Source organism: Atractosteus spatula, chromosome 15 (assembly GCF_055471065.1).
Source record: "Atractosteus spatula isolate fAtrSpa1 chromosome 15, fAtrSpa1.hap1, whole genome shotgun sequence".
Lineage (NCBI taxonomy): Eukaryota > Metazoa > Chordata > Actinopteri > Semionotiformes > Lepisosteidae > Atractosteus > Atractosteus spatula.
The window spans coordinates 111,600-138,402 of NC_142720.1; the positions used below are offsets into that span (position 1 = coordinate 111,600).

The following is a 26,803-nucleotide window of genomic DNA, read 5'->3' on the forward strand; positions in this document are numbered from 1 at the left end:
TCGGGAGGGACGGGGACACACACACACCTGCCTGCCTGCCGAAAAAAAGAAAGAAAAGGTGTATATACTAAGTTTTTTGGAGGGAAAACGGCCGGCTGTCGAAAGGGGCCCGCCTGCAAGGACGGGGACACACACACACACACACACACACACACACACACACACACACACACACACACAGCCACGCCTGCCTCCCTGGAAAAAGGAGGAAAAAACTAAGTTTTTTGGAGGGAAAACGCACGGGAGCCGAAAAGGGGGCCGGCCTGCTTGCCGAGAGAGTCGAGGCGCGGGAAAGTGCACGGAGGGAGCACGGGAACGGGGAGGGGGAGAGAGAGAGACACAGAGACACACAGATGGACGAGAGACGAGACCGGAGAGGAAGGAGCTCCGGTCCACCTCGCTTGCTTGCTAGCTACGTCTGTCTTTTCACCGCTGAGAGAAGGTAGTGCACCGTTCCCGGAGGCGCTGCAATACCGGGCCGATGCGTGGAGAGGACGGAGCAAGCTCCTGATCCAGCTCCCTGTTCCAAAAATCCGTTTAATATGTGGTCCCCCGATGGGGGACGTATCAGATATTAAACTGATAAGAACAGATACTACACTTGATCTTAGCCAAAAGGCCGAGAAGCGATGCCCGACGCCGGCCTTGGGCGGGCGCGCGGGCGTCCGGCTGGCGCGCAGCGGCGCAGGCCGACGCCTCTGGAGCCCGGTCCGCACGCGGCTGCCGGCCGCCCGGACTCCGCTCTCCCCCTCTCTTGCCTGCCTGCTTGCTCGCCTGCCTGCCCGCCAGTCCCGGGCGGGGGCCCTGCTCTTTGATCTCCTGTCAACGGCCCGACAACGACCGCAGCCGCGGGGGGCGCCAGCCGGCCGGCCTCCTTAGCTTAGGCCCCTCCCACCAGCAGCAGCCGTGCCGAGTGAGCTGCAAGCGAAAGCGGACCGTCGGCACCTGCGGGCAGAGGCAAGGGGCAGCGCTCTCTCGGGAGGGACGGGGACACACACACACCTGCCTGCCTGCCGAAAAAAAGAAAGAAAAGGTGTATATACTAAGTTTTTTGGAGGGAAAACGGCCGGCTGTCGAAAGGGGCCCGCCTGCAAGGACGGGGACACACACACACACACACACACACACACACACACACACACACACACACACACACAAGCCACGCCTGCCTCCCTGGAAAAAGGAGGAAAAAACTAAGTTTTTTGGAGGGAAAACGCACGGGAGCCGAAAAGGGGGCCGGCCTGCTTGCCGAGAGAGTCGAGGCGCGGGAAAGTGCACGGAGGGAGCACGGGAACGGGGAGGGGGAGAGAGAGAGACACAGAGACACACAGATGGACGAGAGACGAGACCGGAGAGGAAGGAGCTCCGGTCCACCTCGCTTGCTTGCTAGCTACGTCTGTCTTTTCACCGCTGAGAGAAGGTAGTGCACCGTTCCCGGAGGCGCTGCAATACCGGGCCGATGCGTGGAGAGGACGGAGCAAGCTCCTGATCCAGCTCCCTGTTCCAAAAATCCGTTTAATATGTGGTCCCCCGATGGGGGACGTATCAGATATTAAACTGATAAGAACAGATACTACACTTGATCTTAGCCAAAAGGCCGAGAAGCGATGCCCGACGCCGGCCTTGGGCGGGCGCGCGGGCGTCCGGCTGGCGCGCAGCGGCGCAGGCCGACGCCTCTGGAGCCCGGTCCGCACGCGGCTGCCGGCCGCCCGGACTCCGCTCTCCCCCTCTCTTGCCTGCCTGCTTGCTCGCCTGCCTGCCCGCCAGTCCCGGGCGGGGGCCCTGCTCTTTGATCTCCTGTCAACGGCCCGACAACGACCGCAGCCGCGGGGGGCGCCAGCCGGCCGGCCTCCTTAGCTTAGGCCCCTCCCACCAGCAGCAGCCGTGCCGAGTGAGCTGCAAGCGAAAGCGGACCGTCGGCACCTGCGGGCAGAGGCAAGGGGCAGCGCTCTCTCGGGAGGGACGGGGACACACACACACCTGCCTGCCTGCCGAAAAAAAGAAAGAAAAGGTGTATATACTAAGTTTTTTGGAGGGAAAACGGCCGGCTGTCGAAAGGGGCCCGCCTCCGCCTGCAAGGACGGGGACACACACACACACACACACACACACACACACACACACACACACACACACACAAGCCACGCCTGCCTCCCTGGAAAAAGGAGGAAAAAACTAAGTTTTTTGGAGGGAAAACGCACGGGAGCCGAAAAGGGGGCCGGCCTGCTTGCCGAGAGAGTCGAGGCGCGGGAAAGTGCACGGAGGGAGCACGGGAACGGGGAGGGGGAGAGAGAGAGACACAGAGACACACAGATGGACGAGAGACGAGACCGGAGAGGAAGGAGCTCCGGTCCACCTCGCTTGCTTGCTAGCTACGTCTGTCTTTTCACCGCTGAGAGAAGGTAGTGCACCGTTCCCGGAGGCGCTGCAATACCGGGCCGATGCGTGGAGAGGACGGAGCAAGCTCCTGATCCAGCTCCCTGTTCCAAAAATCCGTTTAATATGTGGTCCCCCGATGGGGGACGTATCAGATATTAAACTGATAAGAACAGATACTACACTTGATCTTAGCCAAAAGGCCGAGAAGCGATGCCCGACGCCGGCCTTGGGCGGGCGCGCGGGCGTCCGGCTGGCGCGCAGCGGCGCAGGCCGACGCCTCTGGAGCCCGGTCCGCACGCGGCTGCCGGCCGCCCGGACTCCGCTCTCCCCCTCTCTTGCCTGCCTGCTTGCTCGCCTGCCTGCCCGCCAGTCCCGGGCGGGGGCCCTGCTCTTTGATCTCCTGTCAACGGCCCGACAACGACCGCAGCCGCGGGGGGCGCCAGCCGGCCGGCCTCCTTAGCTTAGGCCCCTCCCACCAGCAGCAGCCGTGCCGAGTGAGCTGCAAGCGAAAGCGGACCGTCGGCACCTGCGGGCAGAGGCAAGGGGCAGCGCTCTCTCGGGAGGGACGGGGACACACACACACCTGCCTGCCTGCCGAAAAAAAGAAAGAAAAGGTGTATATACTAAGTTTTTTGGAGGGAAAACGGCCGGCTGTCGAAAGGGGCCCGCCTGCAAGGACGGGGACACACACACACACACACACACACACACACACACACACACACACACACACACAAGCCACGCCTGCCTCCCTGGAAAAAGGAGGAAAAAACTAAGTTTTTTGGAGGGAAAACGCACGGGAGCCGAAAAGGGGGCCGGCCTGCTTGCCGAGAGAGTCGAGGCGCGGGAAAGTGCACGGAGGGAGCACGGGAACGGGGAGGGGGAGAGAGAGAGACACAGAGACACACAGATGGACGAGAGACGAGACCGGAGAGGAAGGAGCTCCGGTCCACCTCGCTTGCTTGCTAGCTACGTCTGTCTTTTCACCGCTGAGAGAAGGTAGTGCACCGTTCCCGGAGGCGCTGCAATACCGGGCCGATGCGTGGAGAGGACGGAGCAAGCTCCTGATCCAGCTCCCTGTTCCAAAAATCCGTTTAATATGTGGTCCCCCGATGGGGGACGTATCAGATATTAAACTGATAAGAACAGATACTACACTTGATCTTAGCCAAAAGGCCGAGAAGCGATGCCCGACGCCGGCCTTGGGCGGGCGCGCGGGCGTCCGGCTGGCGCGCAGCGGCGCAGGCCGACGCCTCTGGAGCCCGGTCCGCACGCGGCTGCCGGCCGCCCGGACTCCGCTCTCCCCCTCTCTTGCCTGCCTGCTTGCTCGCCTGCCTGCCCGCCAGTCCCGGGCGGGGGCCCTGCTCTTTGATCTCCTGTCAACGGCCCGACAACGACCGCAGCCGCGGGGGGCGCCAGCCGGCCGGCCTCCTTAGCTTAGGCCCCTCCCACCAGCAGCAGCCGTGCCGAGTGAGCTGCAAGCGAAAGCGGACCGTCGGCACCTGCGGGCAGAGGCAAGGGGCAGCGCTCTCTCGGGAGGGACGGGGACACACACACACCTGCCTGCCTGCCGAAAAAAAGAAAGAAAAGGTGTATATACTAAGTTTTTTGGAGGGAAAACGGCCGGCTGTCGAAAGGGGCCCGCCTGCAAGGACGGGGCACACACACACACACACACACACACACACACACACACACACACACACACACACAAGCCACGCCTGCCTCCCTGGAAAAAGGAGGAAAAAACTAAGTTTTTTGGAGGGAAAACGCACGGGAGCCGAAAAGGGGGCCGGCCTGCTTGCCGAGAGAGTCGAGGCGCGGGAAAGTGCACGGAGGGAGCACGGGAACGGGGAGGGGGAGAGAGAGAGACACAGAGACACACAGATGGACGAGAGACGAGACCGGAGAGGAAGGAGCTCCGGTCCACCTCGCTTGCTTGCTAGCTACGTCTGTCTTTTCACCGCTGAGAGAAGGTAGTGCACCGTTCCCGGAGGCGCTGCAATACCGGGCCGATGCGTGGAGAGGACGGAGCAAGCTCCTGATCCAGCTCCCTGTTCCAAAAATCCGTTTAATATGTGGTCCCCCGATGGGGGACGTATCAGATATTAAACTGATAAGAACAGATACTACACTTGATCTTAGCCAAAAGGCCGAGAAGCGATGCCCGACGCCGGCCTTGGGCGGGCGCGCGGGCGTCCGGCTGGCGCGCAGCGGCGCAGGCCGACGCCTCTGGAGCCCGGTCCGCACGCGGCTGCCGGCCGCCCGGACTCCGCTCTCCCCCTCTCTTGCCTGCCTGCTTGCTCGCCTGCCTGCCCGCCAGTCCCGGGCGGGGGCCCTGCTCTTTGATCTCCTGTCAACGGCCCGACAACGACCGCAGCCGCGGGGGGCGCCAGCCGGCCGGCCTCCTTAGCTTAGGCCCCTCCCACCAGCAGCAGCCGTGCCGAGTGAGCTGCAAGCGAAAGCGGACCGTCGGCACCTGCGGGCAGAGGCAAGGGGCAGCGCTCTCTCGGGAGGGACGGGGACACACACACACCTGCCTGCCTGCCGAAAAAAAGAAAGAAAAGGTGTATATACTAAGTTTTTTGGAGGGAAAACGGCCGGCTGTCGAAAGGGGCCCGCCTGCAAGGACGGGGACACACACACACACACACACACACACACACACACACACACACACACACACACAAGCCACGCCTGCCTCCCTGGAAAAAGGAGGAAAAAACTAAGTTTTTTGGAGGGAAAACGCACGGGAGCCGAAAAGGGGGCCGGCCTGCTTGCCGAGAGAGTCGAGGCGCGGGAAAGTGCACGGAGGGAGCACGGGAACGGGGAGGGGGAGAGAGAGAGACACAGAGACACACAGATGGACGAGAGACGAGACCGGAGAGGAAGGAGCTCCGGTCCACCTCGCTTGCTTGCTAGCTACGTCTGTCTTTTCACCGCTGAGAGAAGGTAGTGCACCGTTCCCGGAGGCGCTGCAATACCGGGCCGATGCGTGGAGAGGACGGAGCAAGCTCCTGATCCAGCTCCCTGTTCCAAAAATCCGTTTAATATGTGGTCCCCCGATGGGGGACGTATCAGATATTAAACTGATAAGAACAGATACTACACTTGATCTTAGCCAAAAGGCCGAGAAGCGATGCCCGACGCCGGCCTTGGGCGGGCGCGCGGGCGTCCGGCTGGCGCGCAGCGGCGCAGGCCGACGCCTCTGGAGCCCGGTCCGCACGCGGCTGCCGGCCGCCCGGACTCCGCTCTCCCCCTCTCTTGCCTGCCTGCTTGCTCGCCTGCCTGCCCGCCAGTCCCGGGCGGGGGCCCTGCTCTTTGATCTCCTGTCAACGGCCCGACAACGACCGCAGCCGCGGGGGGCGCCAGCCGGCCGGCCTCCTTAGCTTAGGCCCCTCCCACCAGCAGCAGCCGTGCCGAGTGAGCTGCAAGCGAAAGCGGACCGTCGGCACCTGCGGGCAGAGGCAAGGGGCAGCGCTCTCTCGGGAGGGACGGGGACACACACACACCTGCCTGCCTGCCGAAAAAAAGAAAGAAAAGGTGTATATACTAAGTTTTTTGGAGGGAAAACGGCCGGCTGTCGAAAGGGGCCCGCCTGCAAGGACGGGGACACACACACACACACACACACACACACACACACACACACACACACACACACAAGCCACGCCTGCCTCCCTGGAAAAAGGAGGAAAAAACTAAGTTTTTTGGAGGGAAAACGCACGGGAGCCGAAAAGGGGGCCGGCCTGCTTGCCGAGAGAGTCGAGGCGCGGGAAAGTGCACGGAGGGAGCACGGGAACGGGGAGGGGGAGAGAGAGAGACACAGAGACACACAGATGGACGAGAGACGAGACCGGAGAGGAAGGAGCTCCGGTCCACCTCGCTTGCTTGCTAGCTACGTCTGTCTTTTCACCGCTGAGAGAAGGTAGTGCACCGTTCCCGGAGGCGCTGCAATACCGGGCCGATGCGTGGAGAGGACGGAGCAAGCTCCTGATCCAGCTCCCTGTTCCAAAAATCCGTTTAATATGTGGTCCCCCGATGGGGACGTATCAGATATTAAACTGATAAGAACAGATACTACACTTGATCTTAGCCAAAAGGCCGAGAAGCGATGCCCGACGCCGGCCTTGGGCGGGCGCGCGGGCGTCCGGCTGGCGCGCAGCGGCGCAGGCCGACGCCTCTGGAGCCCGGTCCGCACGCGGCTGCCGGCCGCCCGGACTCCGCTCTCCCCCTCTCTTGCCTGCCTGCTTGCTCGCCTGCCTGCCCGCCAGTCCCGGGCGGGGGCCCTGCTCTTTGATCTCCTGTCAACGGCCCGACAACGACCGCAGCCGCGGGGGGCGCCAGCCGGCCGGCCTCCTTAGCTTAGGCCCCTCCCACCAGCAGCAGCCGTGCCGAGTGAGCTGCAAGCGAAAGCGGACCGTCGGCACCTGCGGGCAGAGGCAAGGGGCAGCGCTCTCTCGGGAGGGACGGGGACACACACACACCTGCCTGCCTGCCGAAAAAAAGAAAGAAAAGGTGTATATACTAAGTTTTTTGGAGGGAAAACGGCCGGCTGTCGAAAGGGGCCCGCCTGCAAGGACGGGGACACACACACACACACACACACACACACACACACACACACACACACACACACAAGCCACGCCTGCCTCCCTGGAAAAAGGAGGAAAAAACTAAGTTTTTTGGAGGGAAAACGCACGGGAGCCGAAAAGGGGGCCGGCCTGCTTGCCGAGAGAGTCGAGGCGCGGGAAAGTGCACGGAGGGAGCACGGGAACGGGGAGGGGGAGAGAGAGAGACACAGAGACACACAGATGGACGAGAGACGAGACCGGAGAGGAAGGAGCTCCGGTCCACCTCGCTTGCTTGCTAGCTACGTCTGTCTTTTCACCGCTGAGAGAAGGTAGTGCACCGTTCCCGGAGGCGCTGCAATACCGGGCCGATGCGTGGAGAGGACGGAGCAAGCTCCTGATCCAGCTCCCTGTTCCAAAAATCCGTTTAATATGTGGTCCCCCGATGGGGGACGTATCAGATATTAAACTGATAAGAACAGATACTACACTTGATCTTAGCCAAAAGGCCGAGAAGCGATGCCCGACGCCGGCCTTGGGCGGGCGCGCGGGCGTCCGGCTGGCGCGCAGCGGCGCAGGCCGACGCCTCTGGAGCCCGGTCCGCACGCGGCTGCCGGCCGCCCGGACTCCGCTCTCCCCCTCTCTTGCCTGCCTGCTTGCTCGCCTGCCTGCCCGCCAGTCCCGGGCGGGGGCCCTGCTCTTTGATCTCCTGTCAACGGCCCGACAACGACCGCAGCCGCGGGGGGCGCCAGCCGGCCGGCCTCCTTAGCTTAGGCCCCTCCCACCAGCAGCAGCCGTGCCGAGTGAGCTGCAAGCGAAAGCGGACCGTCGGCACCTGCGGGCAGAGGCAAGGGGCAGCGCTCTCTCGGGAGGGACGGGGACACACACACACCTGCCTGCCTGCCGAAAAAAAGAAAGAAAAGGTGTATATACTAAGTTTTTTGGAGGGAAAACGGCCGGCTGTCGAAAGGGGCCCGCCTGCAAGGACGGGGCACACACACACACACACACACACACACACACACACACACACACACACACACAAGCCACGCCTGCCTCCCTGGAAAAAGGAGGAAAAAACTAAGTTTTTTGGAGGGAAAACGCACGGGAGCCGAAAAGGGGGCCGGCCTGCTTGCCGAGAGAGTCGAGGCGCGGGAAAGTGCACGGAGGGAGCACGGGAACGGGGAGGGGGAGAGAGAGAGACACAGAGACACACAGATGGACGAGAGACGAGACCGGAGAGGAAGGAGCTCCGGTCCACCTCGCTTGCTTGCTAGCTACGTCTGTCTTTTCACCGCTGAGAGAAGGTAGTGCACCGTTCCCGGAGGCGCTGCAATACCGGGCCGATGCGTGGAGAGGACGGAGCAAGCTCCTGATCCAGCTCCCTGTTCCAAAAATCCGTTTAATATGTGGTCCCCCGATGGGGGACGTATCAGATATTAAACTGATAAGAACAGATACTACACTTGATCTTAGCCAAAAGGCCGAGAAGCGATGCCCGACGCCGGCCTTGGGCGGGCGCGCGGGCGTCCGGCTGGCGCGCAGCGGCGCAGGCCGACGCCTCTGGAGCCCGGTCCGCACGCGGCTGCCGGCCGCCCGGACTCCGCTCTCCCCCTCTCTTGCCTGCCTGCTTGCTCGCCTGCCTGCCCGCCAGTCCCGGGCGGGGGCCCTGCTCTTTGATCTCCTGTCAACGGCCCGACAACGACCGCAGCCGCGGGGGGCGCCAGCCGGCCGGCCTCCTTAGCTTAGGCCCCTCCCACCAGCAGCAGCCGTGCCGAGTGAGCTGCAAGCGAAAGCGGACCGTCGGCACCTGCGGGCAGAGGCAAGGGGCAGCGCTCTCTCGGGAGGGACGGGGACACACACACACCTGCCTGCCTGCCGAAAAAAAGAAAGAAAAGGTGTATATACTAAGTTTTTTGGAGGGAAAACGGCCGGCTGTCGAAAGGGGCCCGCCTGCAAGGACGGGGACACACACACACACACACACACACACACACACACACACACACACACACACACAAGCCACGCCTGCCTCCCTGGAAAAAGGAGGAAAAAACTAAGTTTTTTGGAGGGAAAACGCACGGGAGCCGAAAAGGGGGCCGGCCTGCTTGCCGAGAGAGTCGAGGCGCGGGAAAGTGCACGGAGGGAGCACGGGAACGGGGAGGGGGAGAGAGAGAGACACAGAGACACACAGATGGACGAGAGACGAGACCGGAGAGGAAGGAGCTCCGGTCCACCTCGCTTGCTTGCTAGCTACGTCTGTCTTTTCACCGCTGAGAGAAGGTAGTGCACCGTTCCCGGAGGCGCTGCAATACCGGGCCGATGCGTGGAGAGGACGGAGCAAGCTCCTGATCCAGCTCCCTGTTCCAAAAATCCGTTTAATATGTGGTCCCCCGATGGGGGACGTATCAGATATTAAACTGATAAGAACAGATACTACACTTGATCTTAGCCAAAAGGCCGAGAAGCGATGCCCGACGCCGGCCTTGGGCGGGCGCGCGGGCGTCCGGCTGGCGCGCAGCGGCGCAGGCCGACGCCTCTGGAGCCCGGTCCGCACGCGGCTGCCGGCCGCCCGGACTCCGCTCTCCCCCTCTCTTGCCTGCCTGCTTGCTCGCCTGCCTGCCCGCCAGTCCCGGGCGGGGGCCCTGCTCTTTGATCTCCTGTCAACGGCCCGACAACGACCGCAGCCGCGGGGGGCGCCAGCCGGCCGGCCTCCTTAGCTTAGGCCCCTCCCACCAGCAGCAGCCGTGCCGAGTGAGCTGCAAGCGAAAGCGGACCGTCGGCACCTGCGGGCAGAGGCAAGGGGCAGCGCTCTCTCGGGAGGGACGGGGACACACACACACCTGCCTGCCTGCCGAAAAAAAGAAAGAAAAGGTGTATATACTAAGTTTTTTGGAGGGAAAACGGCCGGCTGTCGAAAGGGGCCCGCCTGCAAGGACGGGGACACACACACACACACACACACACACACACACACACACACACACACACACACACACACAAGCCACGCCTGCCTCCCTGGAAAAAGGAGGAAAAAACTAAGTTTTTTGGAGGGAAAACGCACGGGAGCCGAAAAGGGGGCCGGCCTGCTTGCCGAGAGAGTCGAGGCGCGGGAAAGTGCACGGAGGGAGCACGGGAACGGGGAGGGGGAGAGAGAGAGACACAGAGACACACAGATGGACGAGAGACGAGACCGGAGAGGAAGGAGCTCCGGTCCACCTCGCTTGCTTGCTAGCTACGTCTGTCTTTTCACCGCTGAGAGAAGGTAGTGCACCGTTCCCGGAGGCGCTGCAATACCGGGCCGATGCGTGGAGAGGACGGAGCAAGCTCCTGATCCAGCTCCCTGTTCCAAAAATCCGTTTAATATGTGGTCCCCCGATGGGGGACGTATCAGATATTAAACTGATAAGAACAGATACCACACACACACACACACCATCCGGAACAGGTAGAGCTTTAAGTACTGCTCTGAAAGTATGCATAAGGTTTTTATTTTAAGTCCTTAGCCTTTTATAAAAGCTTTCTCTTTGCAACATACTAAATTGCTTTTCTGATATTTCATGCAGTGAAACATACAGATTTAGCGATATCATCCGTTCGATCCCCAGTATGAGGTCAACTTACTACGACAGAGAAGAAAATTAAGAAGATAGAAGATAGTGAAGAAAATAGAAAAATAGTCTTATATCTTATAATTGTGACGGTGTAGATAAGGAAAAACAGGCTTACTCAGAATGAAACTAGTTTTAGTCAACAAAAAAGATTTAACTCTCTAGCACCAATTTACAAATGTCTGTATAGAAAATTCAGTTTGTGGTAGGCAAAGATTAGCAAAATTCAGCGTGTCCAGTCTGTTCACTTTAGCTCTACACAAGAGGATTTCTGCCTCTGTAGCTTTTCCTTACATCTAGAGCTGTTGTTTTCTTAATCTCATAACAGTTTTACTGTGCCAGGTGAATCTCTCATGCAGATTTACTCCAATTGGAAAGCATTGAGTCTTCCTCACCATGGAGTAATTCCACATGAACTCACGAACACATCTTTGCAACGTTGTGCGTATGTCTCCCAGGCAAACAAGACGTTTAAAAAATTTACATCATTCTGCAACGCAAATCCAGCTAGGGTACATGCCAAGATACCAAAAACGTAAAATCGACCATTAAACAGTGTCGGTCTTTACTTCTGAACAGTGTATATAAAGTCCACTGGGTTTTGATTGTTTTCAAATGGAAACGTTGTTTATCTGGACTCCCTAGATGGTGCAGAATCGTGACAGAGACTTATCAATAACAAGTGTTGATACCCTAGAAACTGGGACAAATTTCAGGAACGAAATGCAGAAAAAACACCCCCCACATCAAAAAAAGGATTGCACTGCATAGCTCAACCTTAGTTTGTATGCTTTATATCGTTGTCTGAGTACTCAGGACACCTCCCGGGCAAAAACTACCGGCCTTCAATCGGGATCTCCTCTGCCTCCCAGAGGAATGACTCGGATTTGCACTGATGGGAAATGCTGGGGAAAAGCCCTCAGGAATCTCCATGTCTGTTGTCAACCACGAGGCTCCGGGGAATTTATTTTTATCACAGTATTGCTGCAGCACTACGGTTCAACCTGCCGTCTTGGAGAAACCTCTGTTTTCACTATCCATGCATGACGATGCCCCACAGTAGCACAGACACCCCGGAGCCGCTGGGGTCAAGGTTCAGGTTTTTCTGCAGCCTCACCCCGCCGATGCCATGACGAGCTCACTATAGCGCTGCCCTGCTCTCCACGGCAACACTACCCCCGTCCTCAGCAGCCGCAGGTGCCGCACAGCGGGGCTCAGACACCTCACCCCGGCCTCGGGGCAGGAGAATCGCCAGTCAGGTCGCCGCCACTCACACCCACCAGCACCTCGACTGCTGCGCTGATCAAGACCCGGAGAGCCAGCCACTCCGCGGTCCAGATCGGTGCCGATTAAACCACTGGTGCTTACTGGGTGCGTCTCTTATTAGGAGCGATTAAAACCCCTTTATTCACATTTAAGTGCGGTCAGCTCGCCACACTCAGCGCGCAAACTGGGTTCTGGCGGTTAAAACCGTCCTGGGCTACATGGTGTCACTGCTGTGAGCTGTGCCAGCGCGCATCATGTTGAATTAACACGCACCGGTATTTCTCACGTTTCAGCTTTTTACTGCTTCCATCATAACAGGCAGCTGCAACGTACTGCCGATATTAAAACAATGATACAGGTGCAAAACGAGCCCGCATCGCTCTCAGTTCAAAGAGCACAGCTTTCTAACACAAACACAACCACCACCGAATAACCGCATTGCGCGTTTTGCAATAAACACATTTTTTAACAAAAAACAGCCAACAGGTGTAAAAGACTCAACGTTAACGTTATGCTGTACACTGATCAGACCATGAGCCCTGATGAACTGAATTGTACAGTAAACAAATAACTCGAAGTTCCTGCGCTCGGATGTGCGATTTCAAGCAACTATTAGAAAATAAATCTCTTACCGCGCTGCGGTGCCGCCATGTCGCTCGTCCTTCTCCCGCCCGCAGATTCAAACCGCCGTGACGTCAGCGGGGCGTGGCTCCGTCGGGCTCGGCTGAGCTCGCCTCTCGCGAGAGGTGACGTCACCCCGCCCGCCCCCCCGCGCGCCAGGGAGGAGGGACGGTAGAGTGGAAGCGCGCGCGGTGCTCGTGCCTGCCTGTGGACCCGTCACGGAGCTCAGCGCCTGTTTCTGTCGAAATATCAGTAATTGTCAAGAAAACCGGAATGGTGTATGAGACCGAGTCTGTAACGTGTCGAGTGACGGTGAAAGCCTGTAGCTGGGCGTCTGACGAGGAAGGTTTTATATACGAGTTGAAGGGGAGGCGGTTCGCTTGTTAATAACGGCCGCTTGCCTGAGGCCACAGCAGGGCTCCTGTAGAAATCACCGCTGAGCGCTGTGAAAATGTCACCTTGTGTCGAGCACACACCTACAATATTATTTATCGTGTCGCCGTTTTATTTATGTGAACTAAAGCGATGCAATAAAACCAGGATACTGTAACAGACCGAGCCTGTAAGGTGTCGAGTCTGTGCCGAGGGACGGTGACAGCCTGTAGCTGGGCCTCTAGGGAGGAAAGAGTTCAAGAGGAGGATATAGTGTCAGTTCACTTGTTAATTACTGCTGGACGGTCTGGGGAAAACTTGCCTCAAAAGTTCCGTCTCACTTCATTATTTTACATCACCAAAACCTTTACAGAAAACCTTTTATCAATCAAAGTGCTTAACTTGGGCTTCACAAAGCCGTGTTGAGAAATGATAGAAAAAACGTTCATATAGCCACACGTGTGCTATCCTCAGCGTGGTCGTAAACGTCCACGGTGTAAATCAATATCTACCTTCGACTCCTTCGTCATTTTAATCGTTTACCAACGAAACCACAAAACCATGGTATCAACCGAAAAAGGACAACCAACTGGAGCTTTAAAAAAACGTTTTTTTTTAAAAACAAAACGATTGATCACAAAGTCATTTTTTATCTGATGATGCACTTCCAAACTTCAATAATACATCTATTAGATCATCAATAAGCCAGCAAAACGAGACCACAAAAGCAAAAGCCAGCAAAAAATATATATATCCCACGTTTTACCTTATTCTGAAGCACATATATATATATATCCACACTAGCCCAGACTAGCTTATCTCCAGACCTGAAGGCAACTGAACGTTACTGACTTTGTACCAAATGTTTGAAGCTAGAAGCCAGAAATAAGGCGATCTGATTGGTCAAAAGCGCCGTCATTCATTGTGTTTTCAGCCATTCAGAGCCCTTAGGGGGTGAGACTTCTTCTAGAAGCCTCAGGCTGCACTCCCCTGCCTTTTAGCTGTCAATCATTGACTCAGAAGGGTAATCAATCAGTTTCTTATCAGTACTCCTTTTTTCACACCAGAAGGCAACTCTGAGTTTTGTTTTCCATCGCATAACAGCAGATAAAGGCTCTCTAGCAGTGTCTAAAGGTTTTTATTGTTATTATTTTCAAAATTTTTATGATTTTTTATTATAGGTGTGAAATTTCTTTCCAGGTCCAGTCTTCACAAAACATGTAGAATTTTTCCTAATTGATCAATTTGTCCCAGATTTTTATCCAAGCTAGTAGTCACCTAGAACAAGGTTTTCAAATCATTCCCAGGACATTCACAGGCCTAGAATGGAAAATTCTGACCTCTGAAGACCACAACAACATTTTTACCTGCTGTGTTTTTCATGTGTCCACTCAGCAAACATTAAAAAATAAGAAATGTGACTGCTCACACTCAAAGCCAAGGGGGTCAGCTTCAATTTAAGACCTGAACCAGGCTCTTACTATGTTCTGCTGCAGAGATATAACCAAATGTTTAAGGGGTGGAAATTCCAGCTTGGCTAAATGGGTCTCTGCCACTAAGAGGTTTAATTAACACCACACTTAATTACCGTCGGTTGCTTAAGTCCACAGAAAGGCCCCTGTAGAAAATATTGCTTGTTATAAGGTTAATTTCACCCCCAATATCATTTTTTTTAGTAAAATTTCATAATGCAGTAAAAATCAGTCCCAAATGTAGTCATATTAAACTTAACACCACAATACAACCTAAACATTTACACAATAAACAGATATGTACTCGTCCACTTTTCCTGAGAAGTGTTATACAGTTGAGTCTTATAATAAAATCATGTAGACTCCATTATTTGTGTAATATTACATACATTAAAGTAATAGGGAGGGACTCACGAGCGTATCGATGGGTTAAACAGCTTTTTTTGTACGTGAATAAAAGAAGCCACACAAATGATATGCAGTCGCATTTTGCGATTGAAAATCTCACGCATCTGGGTTTTATACCCTCAAGCGTCACATTTTAAGACGTGAAAGAGAGTTTCTCTCAGACCAACACTGTGTGCCTGTGTCTCTTGTCCTTCAGTTTCCAAAGTGAAGAAAGTCTTATTGGCACCACTGGGGTAAAATAATGAACGTCACCTCGATACAGGACAAGCTGTCAGTCCTGTTGACCTGCAGTTGAGCTGGGTTCTGGCGGTTAAAACCGTCCTGGGCTACATGGTGTCACTGCTGTGAGCTGTGCCAGCGCGCATCATGTTGAATTAACACGCACCGGTATTTCTCACGTTTCAGCTTTTTACTGCTTCAATCATAACAGGCAGCTGCAACGTACTGCCGCTATTAAAACAATGATACAGGTGCAAAACGAGCCCGCATCGCTCTCAGTTCAAAGAGCACAGCTTTCTAACACAAACACAACCACCACCGAACAACCGCATTGCGCGATTTGTAATAAAACATTTTTGAACTAAAAACAGCCAACAGGTGTAAAAGTAAAACTAAACATTAACGTTATGCTGTACACTGATCAGACCATGACCCCTGATGAACTGAATTGTGCAGTAACCAAATATCTCGAAGTTATTGCCCTCGGATGTGCGATTTTCAGCAACTATTTGAAAATAAATCTCTTACCGCGCTGCGGTGCCGCCATGTCGCTCGTCCTTCTCCCGCCCGCAGATTCAAACCGCCGTGACGTCAGCGGGGCGTGGCTCCGTCGGGCGCGGCTGAGCTCGCCTCTCGCGAGAGGTGACGTCACCCCGCCCGCCCCCCCGCGCGCCAGGGAGGAGGGACGGTCGAGTGGAAGCGCGCGCGGTGCTCGTGCCTGCCTGTGGACCCGTCACGGAGCTCAGCGCCTGTTTCTGTCGAAATATCAGTAATTGTCAAGAAAACCGGAATGGTGTATGAGACCGAGTCTGTAACGTGTCGAGTGACGGTGAAAGCCTGTAGCTGGGCGTCTGACGAGGAAGTTTTGGCTGGGCAGAATATTTTAATTAAAAATAAAATAAAATGATGTGTTCCTGCGTAAGTCTGGTGATTTTTCATCCTCATGATCAGCTTACAATCTTTGTGTACGCTGCAAGTGTTTTACTTCTTAACTAAACGTTTAAAATACTTGAATTTCATACACAAGAGGCGTATCCAACAGAAAAATTCACCCTCCTCTCCCTTCGCGCTGTGAAGCGGATCGGCGGGTCTGGGAGAAGCGCGCCCCGCCCACCGCGTCACGCCACGTCACGGAGGGGGCGGGGCTCTGCGGCTGGAGCCGGATGGCCCCGACCGCGTCTGCAATCACAGCTTGGCGTTTAAAATTCATCAAGCAATGCGAGGCATCTCTTTTTACTTCTAAGTCCTTTACTTATCATTGAACAAACTGAGCTTTTTCAACAAATTAGACGGATCATTGATAACATCGTTAAACAAAAAGGGATCTTATTGTACTTACACGTGGAAAATAATACGTTTTTAATCGGCTTTAATGATTTATACATTTGGGAAAGGTACAAAAACAGTATACATTATAAATATAATAATTGTCATACATAATATTAAGTATGAATGACAAATAATATAATGACAAACCAGGTGGATGCTGCACACTGGTGTTGGTGGAGGGGATCCCCATTACCTGTAAAGCGCTTTGAGTGGAGTGTGCAGAAAAGCACTATATAAGTGTAAGCAATTATTATTATAAATATAGTAATTAATATTAAAATTGCGTTGGAATAAATTGTTGCACTTTTTTCCCATGTCTTGTAAAACGTAATCATTTACAAGACTTTGGTCAAATGTGCATTTTGATCTGACAAAATAAAAATCACAAAATGTAAAGTAAACAAAAAAGTAAATTATGAAATAAAATGTGGCGCTAGTCAAATAAATCAAACTAAAGTTCTAAAATAATGGGAAATAAAATGTAAAATATACTGAAAAATGCTCCTTTTCCCAATGGCCCTGAGATGAAGCCCATCAGCAGCAGAGGCCTGAGCAAGGGGCTGCTGGCTCTGCAGAAGCACGCTGTTGCTCCTGAGGAGCTGCACACGGTCCATGTGAGAGGAGAGCTGTGGAGGAGCCCGGGCAGCTTCTTCCACAGCTCCAGCAGTAAATGAGTCATTACAGAGCCGTGGCAAAACTGAGCAAATTATCATATGAACCTTACAAGGAGATGCTCTCCTTACTGCCACAGTCAGTTCTTTCCTAGCTCTGAGAATGTCACCCTGGGCTGTTATTGGTCCCTATGTTAATGATCAGTAATATATCCTCGTTCAGGGCCTGGAGGTGGTACAGGTGCTGGTGGGCACTGTGTGTTGTGCCAGGGTGCAGCTACACCTGCTCTGCTGGCATCAGTGTTTCCAGGCCCCGCAACATAGAGTTGCCGAGGACATACACTTTCTTTGGACCTGATGGGGAAAAAGGCATTGTCACAGCTACATCATAAGATACATCTTAAAAGTATATCAACTAGAACTGAACAGCAAACATATTCAATGAATAACAATGAACAATGAATAATGTAAATGTTAAAAATGATAACTAACGAGTAACTATATACAGTGCTGGGAACCAGCTCTCAGAAGGCACAGGGAAGTTATGTATAGAGGATTAATTTCATATTGCTGGCTCCAGAGATCAGCCTTTTGACCTCCCTGGCACATCAGCATCCATAATCTGCATGTTTCCAAATTAATTTACTCCCTAGGTATCTACAAATACAGATATCTTAAGATGCTGGCTCCAGGGATCAGCTTTTCACCAGCCCCCCTGGCGCATCAGCATCGGCTACAAGATGTTTTCCTTTTCGTCTTCCTCAAAATTATCTGCATCTGACACACAGGGTAACATCAGCAACAGCCTGGAACTTAAGAAACCTAAGCAACAATCCTCACCTCATTATCCATGTGATCACCTAACAATGGATACTCAATTATGCCACTGACTTCATCATCGCCCTCCTCTACATAATCCACAACAAACAAGTCTCCTGTTCTATCTACACGGACTGCCCTGCCTGGCCACCAACATTCACTCCCATCTTCACTGCTCACAAACATGTGCTCTACTTTCTTGCCTACGAAGGCCTCTGCACTAACAGGAAGCAAGTCTAAACAACTCTCCATATAATCTTTCCACAGAGCAAACCACCACATTTTTCAAAATCCATCATATTTTATTTTAAAAATATACTCCTGGCCATCTAGTCTCATTTCAGCAACTGTGCCCTTGTACCAACAATACATTCTGACAGTGCCAAACATTAGTCTTTGTCTTCTCTTGATGCACCTGGCATTTCCTCTGGCCTGCAGACAACACTTTTTTGAATTATCAATCAGCTGTTCTAGACGAAGCCTTTTCCCCTCCTTTGAAAACTTGAAAACTCCGTTTTCATGTTTCATTCCTCTCACAAATCGCCTGAACCTCAACTGTGCTGTAACTGCAGGAAGCTGCTTGTCCTCATCTAAATTCTTCAGCTGCTCGTCTATTTCTTCCTCGCTGTTCCAAACTCCCCCATACTCTCCTGTCTCTACTGCTAGTACTTCCTTTGTCCTTATATCTCTTGTTTCCTTTTCTATCTTTTTTTCCTTCTTCTCTCAAAGTGTCTGCAACCTGGCATCTCTTATCCTAGCCATCCTCTCACAAAACACAGCCCTCTGCTCTTTAACCGATTCTCTAGCTTGAGATAAAACTTCTGCCTTCTTTTCAGAATCCAGTTTTTCAAGCCACTGCCAAGACCTGTTCTCCTTGAACATAATCATACCCTCGACAGCTAATTGCAGTTGCTCTTGCCTTAACTTTAAGTAAATTATCAAAGATTCCAAAATCCCTCTCACAGCTAACATGTGTCTTGGGTGCTGATTCAAGCTTTTCAAACATCTCCTCCGAAACCTCATCATACCTGCCATATTCGAAATGATCTGCTACCACCCTACCACGTCCTTTACAAAACTAGCAAGGATCAGTTCCACAGCCTGTCTAGTCATGTCCTCAGATTCAGGGCTCCTCTGTTCTGTGAGCTTCTGCAGATCAGGTCCAGAATGTACCCGCGTGTCAGTAAACAAGCGCACCTCGCCTCTGACTAACGTACTGCTGTCAGCCTGCCATTCTTCAGTTTGCACACGAGCTCCCTGTATCTTGCATTCATTTCTAAAACATGCTCTTTTTTTCCCAGAGCTTTCTTTCCACAAAGGCTGTGGCACTAATTTACAAATAATTCCCAGTGCTCTGCATCCTGCAGTAAACTGACCTACACTCAAATCCTCAAACACTGCTTCTATTAATCTGTTTTCATTACGTATATCAAGCATGAATTCCAGCAGTTCAGCACATAAGAAATAAACTCCAGCTGCAGGTTCCCTTTAAAGGGAACCAGAGGGACACGATCAGATTTCCCCCAACTCAACAAAAAGATCTAAACTGCCCAGATTTGTCACTTTTCTCACACCCTCTTCCATGGACGGCTTTGCACACCGATCTAATCAATCTCACTGTACCACTCTCTCCTACTGTTCTAAACTAGAGCTCCCCACCTTTTCACCACCAACAATCATTCTTTCCCAGACAGAAAGTGTTACACTGACTCAGCTCTTAGCCCCACTGTGCAGAAGTTGTCAAAATGTGTTTTTCTACCAGAGAAAACCGCGTTTTTCAATCTTGAGCATCCCAATGTAACTGCTGGGGTCAGAAGAGCACACTAAGTCAGCTCTTAGCCCCACTGTGCAGAAGTTGTAAAAACGTGTTTTTCAGCCCGAGACAAATGCGTTTTTCAATTTTGAGCAACCCAATGTAACTGCTGGGGTCAGAAGAGCACACTGAGTCAGCTCTTTGATAACTCTGATCCTGGCCTTGTCCGTCTCACTAAGGTCATCAAACCATCTACAATTTCAGGGAAGATTTCAGCTCGATTTCACTAATTTGTTTTCTGTACTTGCCCTGTCGCCAATTAGATTTGTAATTTTGTAGACAATTTCTTTCTCAGAACGTGTTGCATCCAAATCCCTGCTTGCACTGTTAACGACATCTTGCACCACCTCTCTAACCGGGTCAAATATGCACTGAGCTGAACCCGACGCCTGCTCTCCGAGTCCTAAATGCATTCTGCTTCCCTCCTGGAAAGAAATCCCTGCAGTTCCATATTTATGGCCATATTTAGTGGTCCCATCTGTGGCAAGGCTTAAATTACTTTCCTGCAACAGCTTTTCTTTCAGATGTTGCAAAGAAACTTGCCTCGCTTCTAACACAAGATATTTACAAAAACTTTCCCCTGGCAATCTGTCGACCTAAATACCCACCAATTAATCCAAAAACATTCTGATTATCTGAAAAGCCTTTCGTGCACCAACCCCCATGTTTGTTACTAAATCCATATAAGCCTCTCTTACAGCATCACTATTCTTTCCTTTTTCACACGTGCTAATATTGTGACTCACTCTCCTGTCCATCTCTGTTTTCAAACCTTCATATTCTCCCTGCCAGAACTGCACCTGCTCATTCAGGCCCCTCTCTCCATGTGCTCAAATCTGCTTCAGAATCACATTTCCTTTTGTAATACGCAACCTTCTGCGATTCCTTTTTTTGTATATCTAAGCTTTTGCAACTTGCAGATGAACCTGCAATTCATCAATACTCTTCTCTAGCTGTGCCTTTTCCTTCTCTGGCTCACTTTTCTCCTGTTCATTCAAAATGACTGCCTGCTCACACTCCACATTTTAATTTTACTATCCCTGCGTCTAAACCTTTTATTCACATTCCTAACACCTCCATACACCAACTTTTCATTTGCCTTGCTTATTTTTTTTTGAGAGCTTGAATTTCAGTTTCAGCCTTATAAAGCATAAGTCGTCTCTCTCTTTTTTTCTTGTCTAACCTAGCTCTTTCATCATCCAGCTTCCTGCATTCTTCCATTAATCTATGCACATTTTTAAACTGTGCTTCCAATTCACCTACTACCTCATTAGTGCACTTTACAGCACTGAATTCACCCATTCCTGATCTCACACCACAAGCAGAGCTAGTGCTCGCTGTGCATCTTCTGCAGCTGAAATTGCACTGCTCTCCTTTCTTACTAGGGGCAGAGCAGAGATCTGGCGGTCAAAATCCCCCCTTTCACTTTTTCTTAAGCGGGATTTCTTATTAATGATCCTCTGTACATACAAACCAACCACTCTCTGAAAATATTAGTTTTCATGTTCATCTCCAAGACCTAGATCGAAATTGTGATTTCAGATATCAGAAAGAATCTGTTTCCTATTTGATTTCTTGGCTCCGGAAAATGCGTTGATCTCCATCATCGCTCTGTTCCTCAAGATTGCAACATCTAGTTTTTGGATCCGTTCAGATTTGAACTCTGATGACATCTATCCCCGATTCCTCGCAGTAGCTGCTGATGTTAGCTCCCCCTTACCACTAGGGCACACAAGCGCTTTCTCAGGGTCTCTCTCAGTCGCTGCGGCTCGGCACCAGAGCGGTTAATGATGGCGACAAGTCAGGCACCCAGAGGGGGCGTCTTCCCGCCTCCTTAACGAGAAAGCCAAATAGGAGTGGCTTAAGCGACACACACAGTCACGTAACTGACAGTTTGAGCCCATCGTGTACATTTCGCTTTGTGGCCAATAGGTCAAGCTTTCCAAGCTCAGGCCCAAATTCAATTTAATTTATTTTTATATAGCACCTTTCACAACAAGGTTGCCCCAAGGCGCTTAACAAAGCAAGTGACCATCCATGTGAATACAGACCAGAAGACAACGGAGGAGAGGAACCAAAAACTCCTCAGTAAGGAGAAAAAAAACCTCTAGGGGTCCAAGGTCAACTGGCTGCCCAACCCCTCTGGGCATGCTAACATTATATTATTAAAAAAAGGAATAAAATGAATGAGGGTATTAATCCATCCATCATGTCTACTGTGAGCTGTGCCAGCGCGCATCATGTTGAATTAACACGCACCCGTATTTTTCACGTTTCAGCTTTTTACTGCTTCAATCATCACAGGCAGCTGCAACGTACTGCCGCTATTAAAACAATGATACAGGTGCAAAACGAGCCCGCATCGCTCTCAGTTCAAAGAGCACAGCTTTCTAACACAAACACAACCACCACCGAATAACCGCATTGCGCGTTTTGTAATAAAACATTTTTTAACAAAAAACAGCCAACAGGTGTAAAAGACTAAACGTTAACGTTTTGCTGTACACTGATCAGATCTGATGAGCCCTGATGAACTGAATTGTACAGTAAACAAATAACTCGAAGTTACTGCGCTGGGATGTGCAATTTCAAGCAACTATTAGAAAATAAATCTCTTACCGCGCTGCGGTGCCGCCATGTCGCTCGTCCTTCTCCCGCCCGCAGATTCAAACCGCCGTGACGTCAGCGGGGCGTGGCTCCGTCGGGCTCGGCTGAGCTCGCCTCTCGCGAGAGGTGACGTCACCCCGCCCGCCCCCGCGCGCCAGGGAGGAGGGACGGTAGAGTGGAAGCGCGCGCGGTGCTCGTGTCTGCCTGTGGACCCGTCACGGAGCTCAGCGCCTGTTTCTGTCGAAATATCAGTAATTGTCAAGAAAACCGGAATGGTGTATGAGACCGAGTCTGTAACGTGTCGAGTGACGGTGAAAGCCTGTAGCTGGGCGTCTGACGAGGAAGGTTTTATATACGAGTTGAAGGGGAGGCGGTTCGCTTGTTAATAACGGCCGCTTGCCTGAGGCCACAGCAGGGCTCCTGTAGAAATCACCGCTGAGCGCTGTGAAAATGTCACCTTGTGTCGAGCACACACCTACAATATTATTTATCGTGTCGCCGTTTTATTTATGTGAACTAAAGTGATGCAGACTTGCGTGCAATTTATTTCCTTCCGTAACGTTTTGTTAAAGGCCTGCGTTCGGCCGTTTCTTGAGCTCTCGGTATTTTACATCCATACTAAGGTTTACGAGTGTTGTTCGTTGCTCGAACACCGTTTTAAGCCAAATGTCGTCTAATGCGCTTAAATTTCCAATCACTTAAGGTGCAGCACTCCATCCCGAGGTTCAGGAAAGTGTCAGGTATTACTCACAAGTAGCCTGACATTGCTGAATTCGCAAATAAAGCTGTTACATTCCTGTGAGGGTTGTCCCGGTTGACTTAATGCGGTAATGACTGCGGTAGTGAACATCATTAACTGAGTGAGAACGATGAACATGATCAAGTTATGGAAACGCCCGTAACGCCGAGAAACGCCTGAATCAGGGCTGCAAAGGGAAGGGTCTGTCTCGTCAAAGGGCTTCACACGGGGAACCGGGTATGAAAGGCTCCACAGGACACACGTTTTAAATAAACGTTTTGTTCCTTAAAATGGTTTCCTACTGCGAATACGCGTGTTAACTGCAAGCTTCGTGAACCCTTCTGTGAGAGGGAACTTGGACTGAGTGACCACACACAGCAGTTCAGGCTGGAGCCCAGGGACAGCGTTTATTCCGCTTGTTATGAAATGGCCTGACACTTCTGTTTTCACTCCGTTGCAATACCCGAGGTAATAATCAGTTTTTTTGTGGAAGTGTTGTAAATGTTGTAATAATTAGATGAAGATCTTATGTTTTTTTCTTTCAGATGCACCCGAGTTCCAGGACACTGACGGAAACGAGGTGGCCAGTTGGACAGAGGCAAGGTGTTTTAATCTCTTGATAAGGAATTCTGACTTTGGACCGAGTGTCCCAGTCAGAGATGCGGATTGGACCGTTTCAGTTTGGGAGGGTTTGATAAAATCACTTTCTTTGGAGGTTATCATAATGGTTATAAATATCATGTGCTTACATCAGCTTGCTATAAGGTTAATTTCACCCCCAAAATCAGATTTTTTTTATTCTAAGGTAAAAATTGATAATGCAGGAAAAATCAGTCCCAAAAGTAGTCACATTTATTAAACTTAACACCACAATGTAATCCATGAGACAAACCCAGAGAGAGCAGCGCTGCTCCTGCTCCTAGTAGGAAGTAGTCATGGAAAACAGCACTGCTCCTAAACCTCCAGGTGTATACAGCTCATGGACAGTCCAGTAAAGAGCACTAGACAGGTGCTATACCTGCCTCGACTAAGGTGTACTGTTTTCATTGTGGGCCTTTAACAGTTTATGAAATATAATCATCCAGTGGAACCGGATATAACCATATCACCCTGCAACTCACAGCTGGCAGCCCACTGAAGCTCAGCAGGTGTGAGCCTGGTCAGTACCTGGATGGGAGACCTCCTGGGAAAAACTAAGGTTGCTGCTGGAAGAGGTGTTAGTGGGACCAGCAGAGGGCGCTCACCCTGTGGTCAATATGGGTCCTAATGCCCCAGTATAGTGATGGGGACACTATACTGTATACAGGTGCTGTCCTTCGGATGAGACGTAAAACCGAGGTCCTGACTCTCTGTGGTCATTAAAAATCCCAGGGCGTTTCTCGAAAAGAGTAGGGGTGTAACCCCGGCGTCCTGGCCAAATTTCCCATTGGCCCTTACCAATCATGGCCTCCGAATAATCCCCATCTATGAATTGGCTTCATTACTCTGCTCTCCTCCACACTGGCGCACTTTGGCTGCCGTCGCATCATCCAGGTGGGGCTGCACATTGGTTGGGGTGGAGGGGATCCCCACCTCCTGTACAGCCCTTTGAGTGGGGTATCCAGAAAAGCACTATAGAAGTGTAAGGAATTATTATTATTAACCTTCTTCTATTGACTCTGCATCCGTTTGATTCCAGTTTATTGTTGTGCATTCCCCACTCTGTCAGCCTGTTTTTATAATATTATTGTCCTACATGTTATTGAATTTTAACATATACAGCCAAAGACAGTATATTATGGTTATAATCACCTAGTGACTTTATCATCAGTCCCCTTAATTATTTCTTAGTGGTTTGAAGAGGTTGTCAGATGCTTTTAAAAACTAAGCAGCAAATAACCATTTCAGACGATTCAGGTTCTGTATTTCTTGTTGCCATGTCACAGGGTATATGTGGAAAGTTAGTCTTATAGCTTTCTTATAGCAATGTAAAGTCACCTTTGCTACATACCACCCTGATCTCGTCAGACAGTAAGCTACTTGTGCCTGTATCAACATTGGGTACCCAGCAGCAAACACCTGTTGATGAAGCCTTTGGTTTTCTATTTTACGGTTTCATCCGTACAGGTTCTAAGTCGCCTTCACATTCTTAATTCAGGTCTCTGTCTTGCAGGTAATTTTGGTCCATAGCTCCACGCCACCATCCCTTCAATCCTGTTTTTCCTAAATCGTGAGTACCCAGTAATTTTGTGTAGACATCCCGTGATCTGTGAACGTTATCCATTCCTTAAACACTGTTCATAAAGTGTAAATTCATAAGTTGAATATAAATTCCCATAAGATTGTGTAAATTCCTCCTGTTTTATGAATACCAGAAAAATTACAAAATCATTTTATTATTTTGGAACTTGCTCTTCTTTAGTACAAAATAATTCCAATGATATCAGTATTACTTTTCTATTATTGACCATTAAAGGTTAAATTAACACTAATTTCCAAACTAAGCAATGTTTACATTTTACAGTAGTTCAATTCAGTTTATTTTTATATAACGCCTTTCACAACAAGGTTGCCCCAAGGCGCTTTTAACAAGTGACCATACATGTGAATACAGAACAGAAAAGACCAGAAGACAACAGAGGAGAGGAACCAAAAACTCCTCAGTAAGGAGAAAAGAAACCTCTAGGGGTCCAAGGTCAACTGGCTGCTCAACCCCTGTGGGCATGCTAACATTATATCATTAAAAAAGGAATAAATGAATAAGGGTATTAATCCATCCATCCATCATGTCTTCTGTATGTCAGTACTCCATGCAGATCTCAGTAGACCTGCAAAATCCTCCTAAACAATAGCTTTATCCACGATGTCCCTCTTGGATCCATGGCAGTGATGCAGCATCCAACTCAGATAGTGCCCAGCCTGGGCGCCATCCAGACATGTGGGGAGGAGAATAGGATAGTCTGGTCAGAACAGATGTATCTACCTGGTGGGCCAACAGAGAGACACACAATGGCCTGTACAGAAGCACCAGCAGCCATGGTTGCAGCAGACTATGATGTAAGGGGTGAGTAGGCTAGGCTGAAGTGATAGGTATTCAGTCTGGATTTGAATACTGAGATTCACTCGGCCTCCTGAACATGGGGTGGGAGACTGTTCCATAAGCTAGGGGCCCTGTAACTAAAGGCTTTACTGCCAGCTGTTTTTTATGAATGCGTGGAATATGAAGAAGACCTGCATTATAGCATATTCAATGTTAACTGATATTAATAATGGAATAAAAATGTGAATTAGCAAACGTGAATACTGCCAACAGTTGGAGTAAAAACTTGTTCAACCGGTTTAATTCAAAACACTTTATTCAGTGGGGCAATTTAACAGACGCCTCAAGCCTTAAAACGAAATCATATATATTGTAATTAGAATCGAGAATAACAAAGCGGTATTAAATATACCACTAAAACTATAATAATGTGTCTGGCCATTATAAGCAGTTTTAATTTAATAAAAAATTAAGCTTCTTTTTCACAGTCTTTTTTATGGTTTTCATAACCTTTGCTTATTAAAACGCCTATTTATGAGACACGATTTTTCGGAAGTCAATAACTTTGTGAACAAATGACACAGCCTGCAACCTACAGGTTTAAAGATTGCAGTTTGTGAAGCATTCCACAGCTTTTATTTAAACAATATCTAGTACCTGGTTGCATCTTTTGAATAAAGTGGATCCCAGGTGCAAGAGACTTCCTAATGTGAGAAGGCATTATGCTGTATTTGTTATGCATCAGTTGAAGCCTTTTGAAGTCTCTCAAAAACATAAAAATGGAACATCGTGTGGCACGATGGGCAACTGATTCTTTTAATTTTAAAGAAAATAAAAATAAGAATAGTGTGTCTGCCTATAACAGACATTAAATGATTTTAAAATCCATAACAATAGGGTTTAGTTAAAAACAAGAAATGCACGAAAAACAGGTGATTTTTCTTCCT

The 26,803-nt window shown here is 50.8% G+C and overlaps 11 non-coding genes across 11 annotated transcripts; all 11 read right to left on the reverse strand.

Annotated features, from left to right (window-relative positions):
- Positions 1-440: 440 nt before the first annotated feature.
- On the reverse strand, positions 441-631 carry LOC148819793 (U2 spliceosomal RNA). The gene has a single exon (XR_016094275.1). It is a non-coding gene; the product is annotated as a U2 spliceosomal RNA (small nuclear RNA).
- A 787-nt stretch (positions 632-1,418) lies between these two features.
- On the reverse strand, positions 1,419-1,609 carry LOC148819794 (U2 spliceosomal RNA). The gene has a single exon (XR_016094276.1). It is a non-coding gene; the product is annotated as a U2 spliceosomal RNA (small nuclear RNA).
- A 791-nt stretch (positions 1,610-2,400) lies between these two features.
- LOC148819795 (U2 spliceosomal RNA) lies at positions 2,401-2,591 on the reverse strand. Its single transcript, XR_016094277.1, has one exon. It is a non-coding gene; the product is annotated as a U2 spliceosomal RNA (small nuclear RNA).
- A 785-nt stretch (positions 2,592-3,376) lies between these two features.
- Positions 3,377-3,567, reverse strand: LOC148819796 (U2 spliceosomal RNA). Its single transcript, XR_016094278.1, has one exon. It is a non-coding gene; the product is annotated as a U2 spliceosomal RNA (small nuclear RNA).
- A 786-nt stretch (positions 3,568-4,353) lies between these two features.
- On the reverse strand, positions 4,354-4,544 carry LOC148819797 (U2 spliceosomal RNA). The gene has a single exon (XR_016094279.1). It is a non-coding gene; the product is annotated as a U2 spliceosomal RNA (small nuclear RNA).
- A 785-nt stretch (positions 4,545-5,329) lies between these two features.
- On the reverse strand, positions 5,330-5,520 carry LOC148819798 (U2 spliceosomal RNA). The gene has a single exon (XR_016094280.1). It is a non-coding gene; the product is annotated as a U2 spliceosomal RNA (small nuclear RNA).
- Positions 5,521-6,305: 785 nt separating this feature from the next.
- LOC148819799 (U2 spliceosomal RNA) lies at positions 6,306-6,495 on the reverse strand. Its single transcript, XR_016094284.1, has one exon. It is a non-coding gene; the product is annotated as a U2 spliceosomal RNA (small nuclear RNA).
- A 785-nt stretch (positions 6,496-7,280) lies between these two features.
- LOC148819800 (U2 spliceosomal RNA) lies at positions 7,281-7,471 on the reverse strand. The gene has a single exon (XR_016094281.1). It is a non-coding gene; the product is annotated as a U2 spliceosomal RNA (small nuclear RNA).
- A 784-nt stretch (positions 7,472-8,255) lies between these two features.
- LOC148819801 (U2 spliceosomal RNA) lies at positions 8,256-8,446 on the reverse strand. The gene has a single exon (XR_016094282.1). It is a non-coding gene; the product is annotated as a U2 spliceosomal RNA (small nuclear RNA).
- A 785-nt stretch (positions 8,447-9,231) lies between these two features.
- Positions 9,232-9,422, reverse strand: LOC148819802 (U2 spliceosomal RNA). The gene has a single exon (XR_016094283.1). It is a non-coding gene; the product is annotated as a U2 spliceosomal RNA (small nuclear RNA).
- Positions 9,423-10,213: 791 nt separating this feature from the next.
- Positions 10,214-10,406, reverse strand: LOC148819803 (U2 spliceosomal RNA). The gene has a single exon (XR_016094288.1). It is a non-coding gene; the product is annotated as a U2 spliceosomal RNA (small nuclear RNA).
- Positions 10,407-26,803: the final 16,397 nt, after the last annotated feature.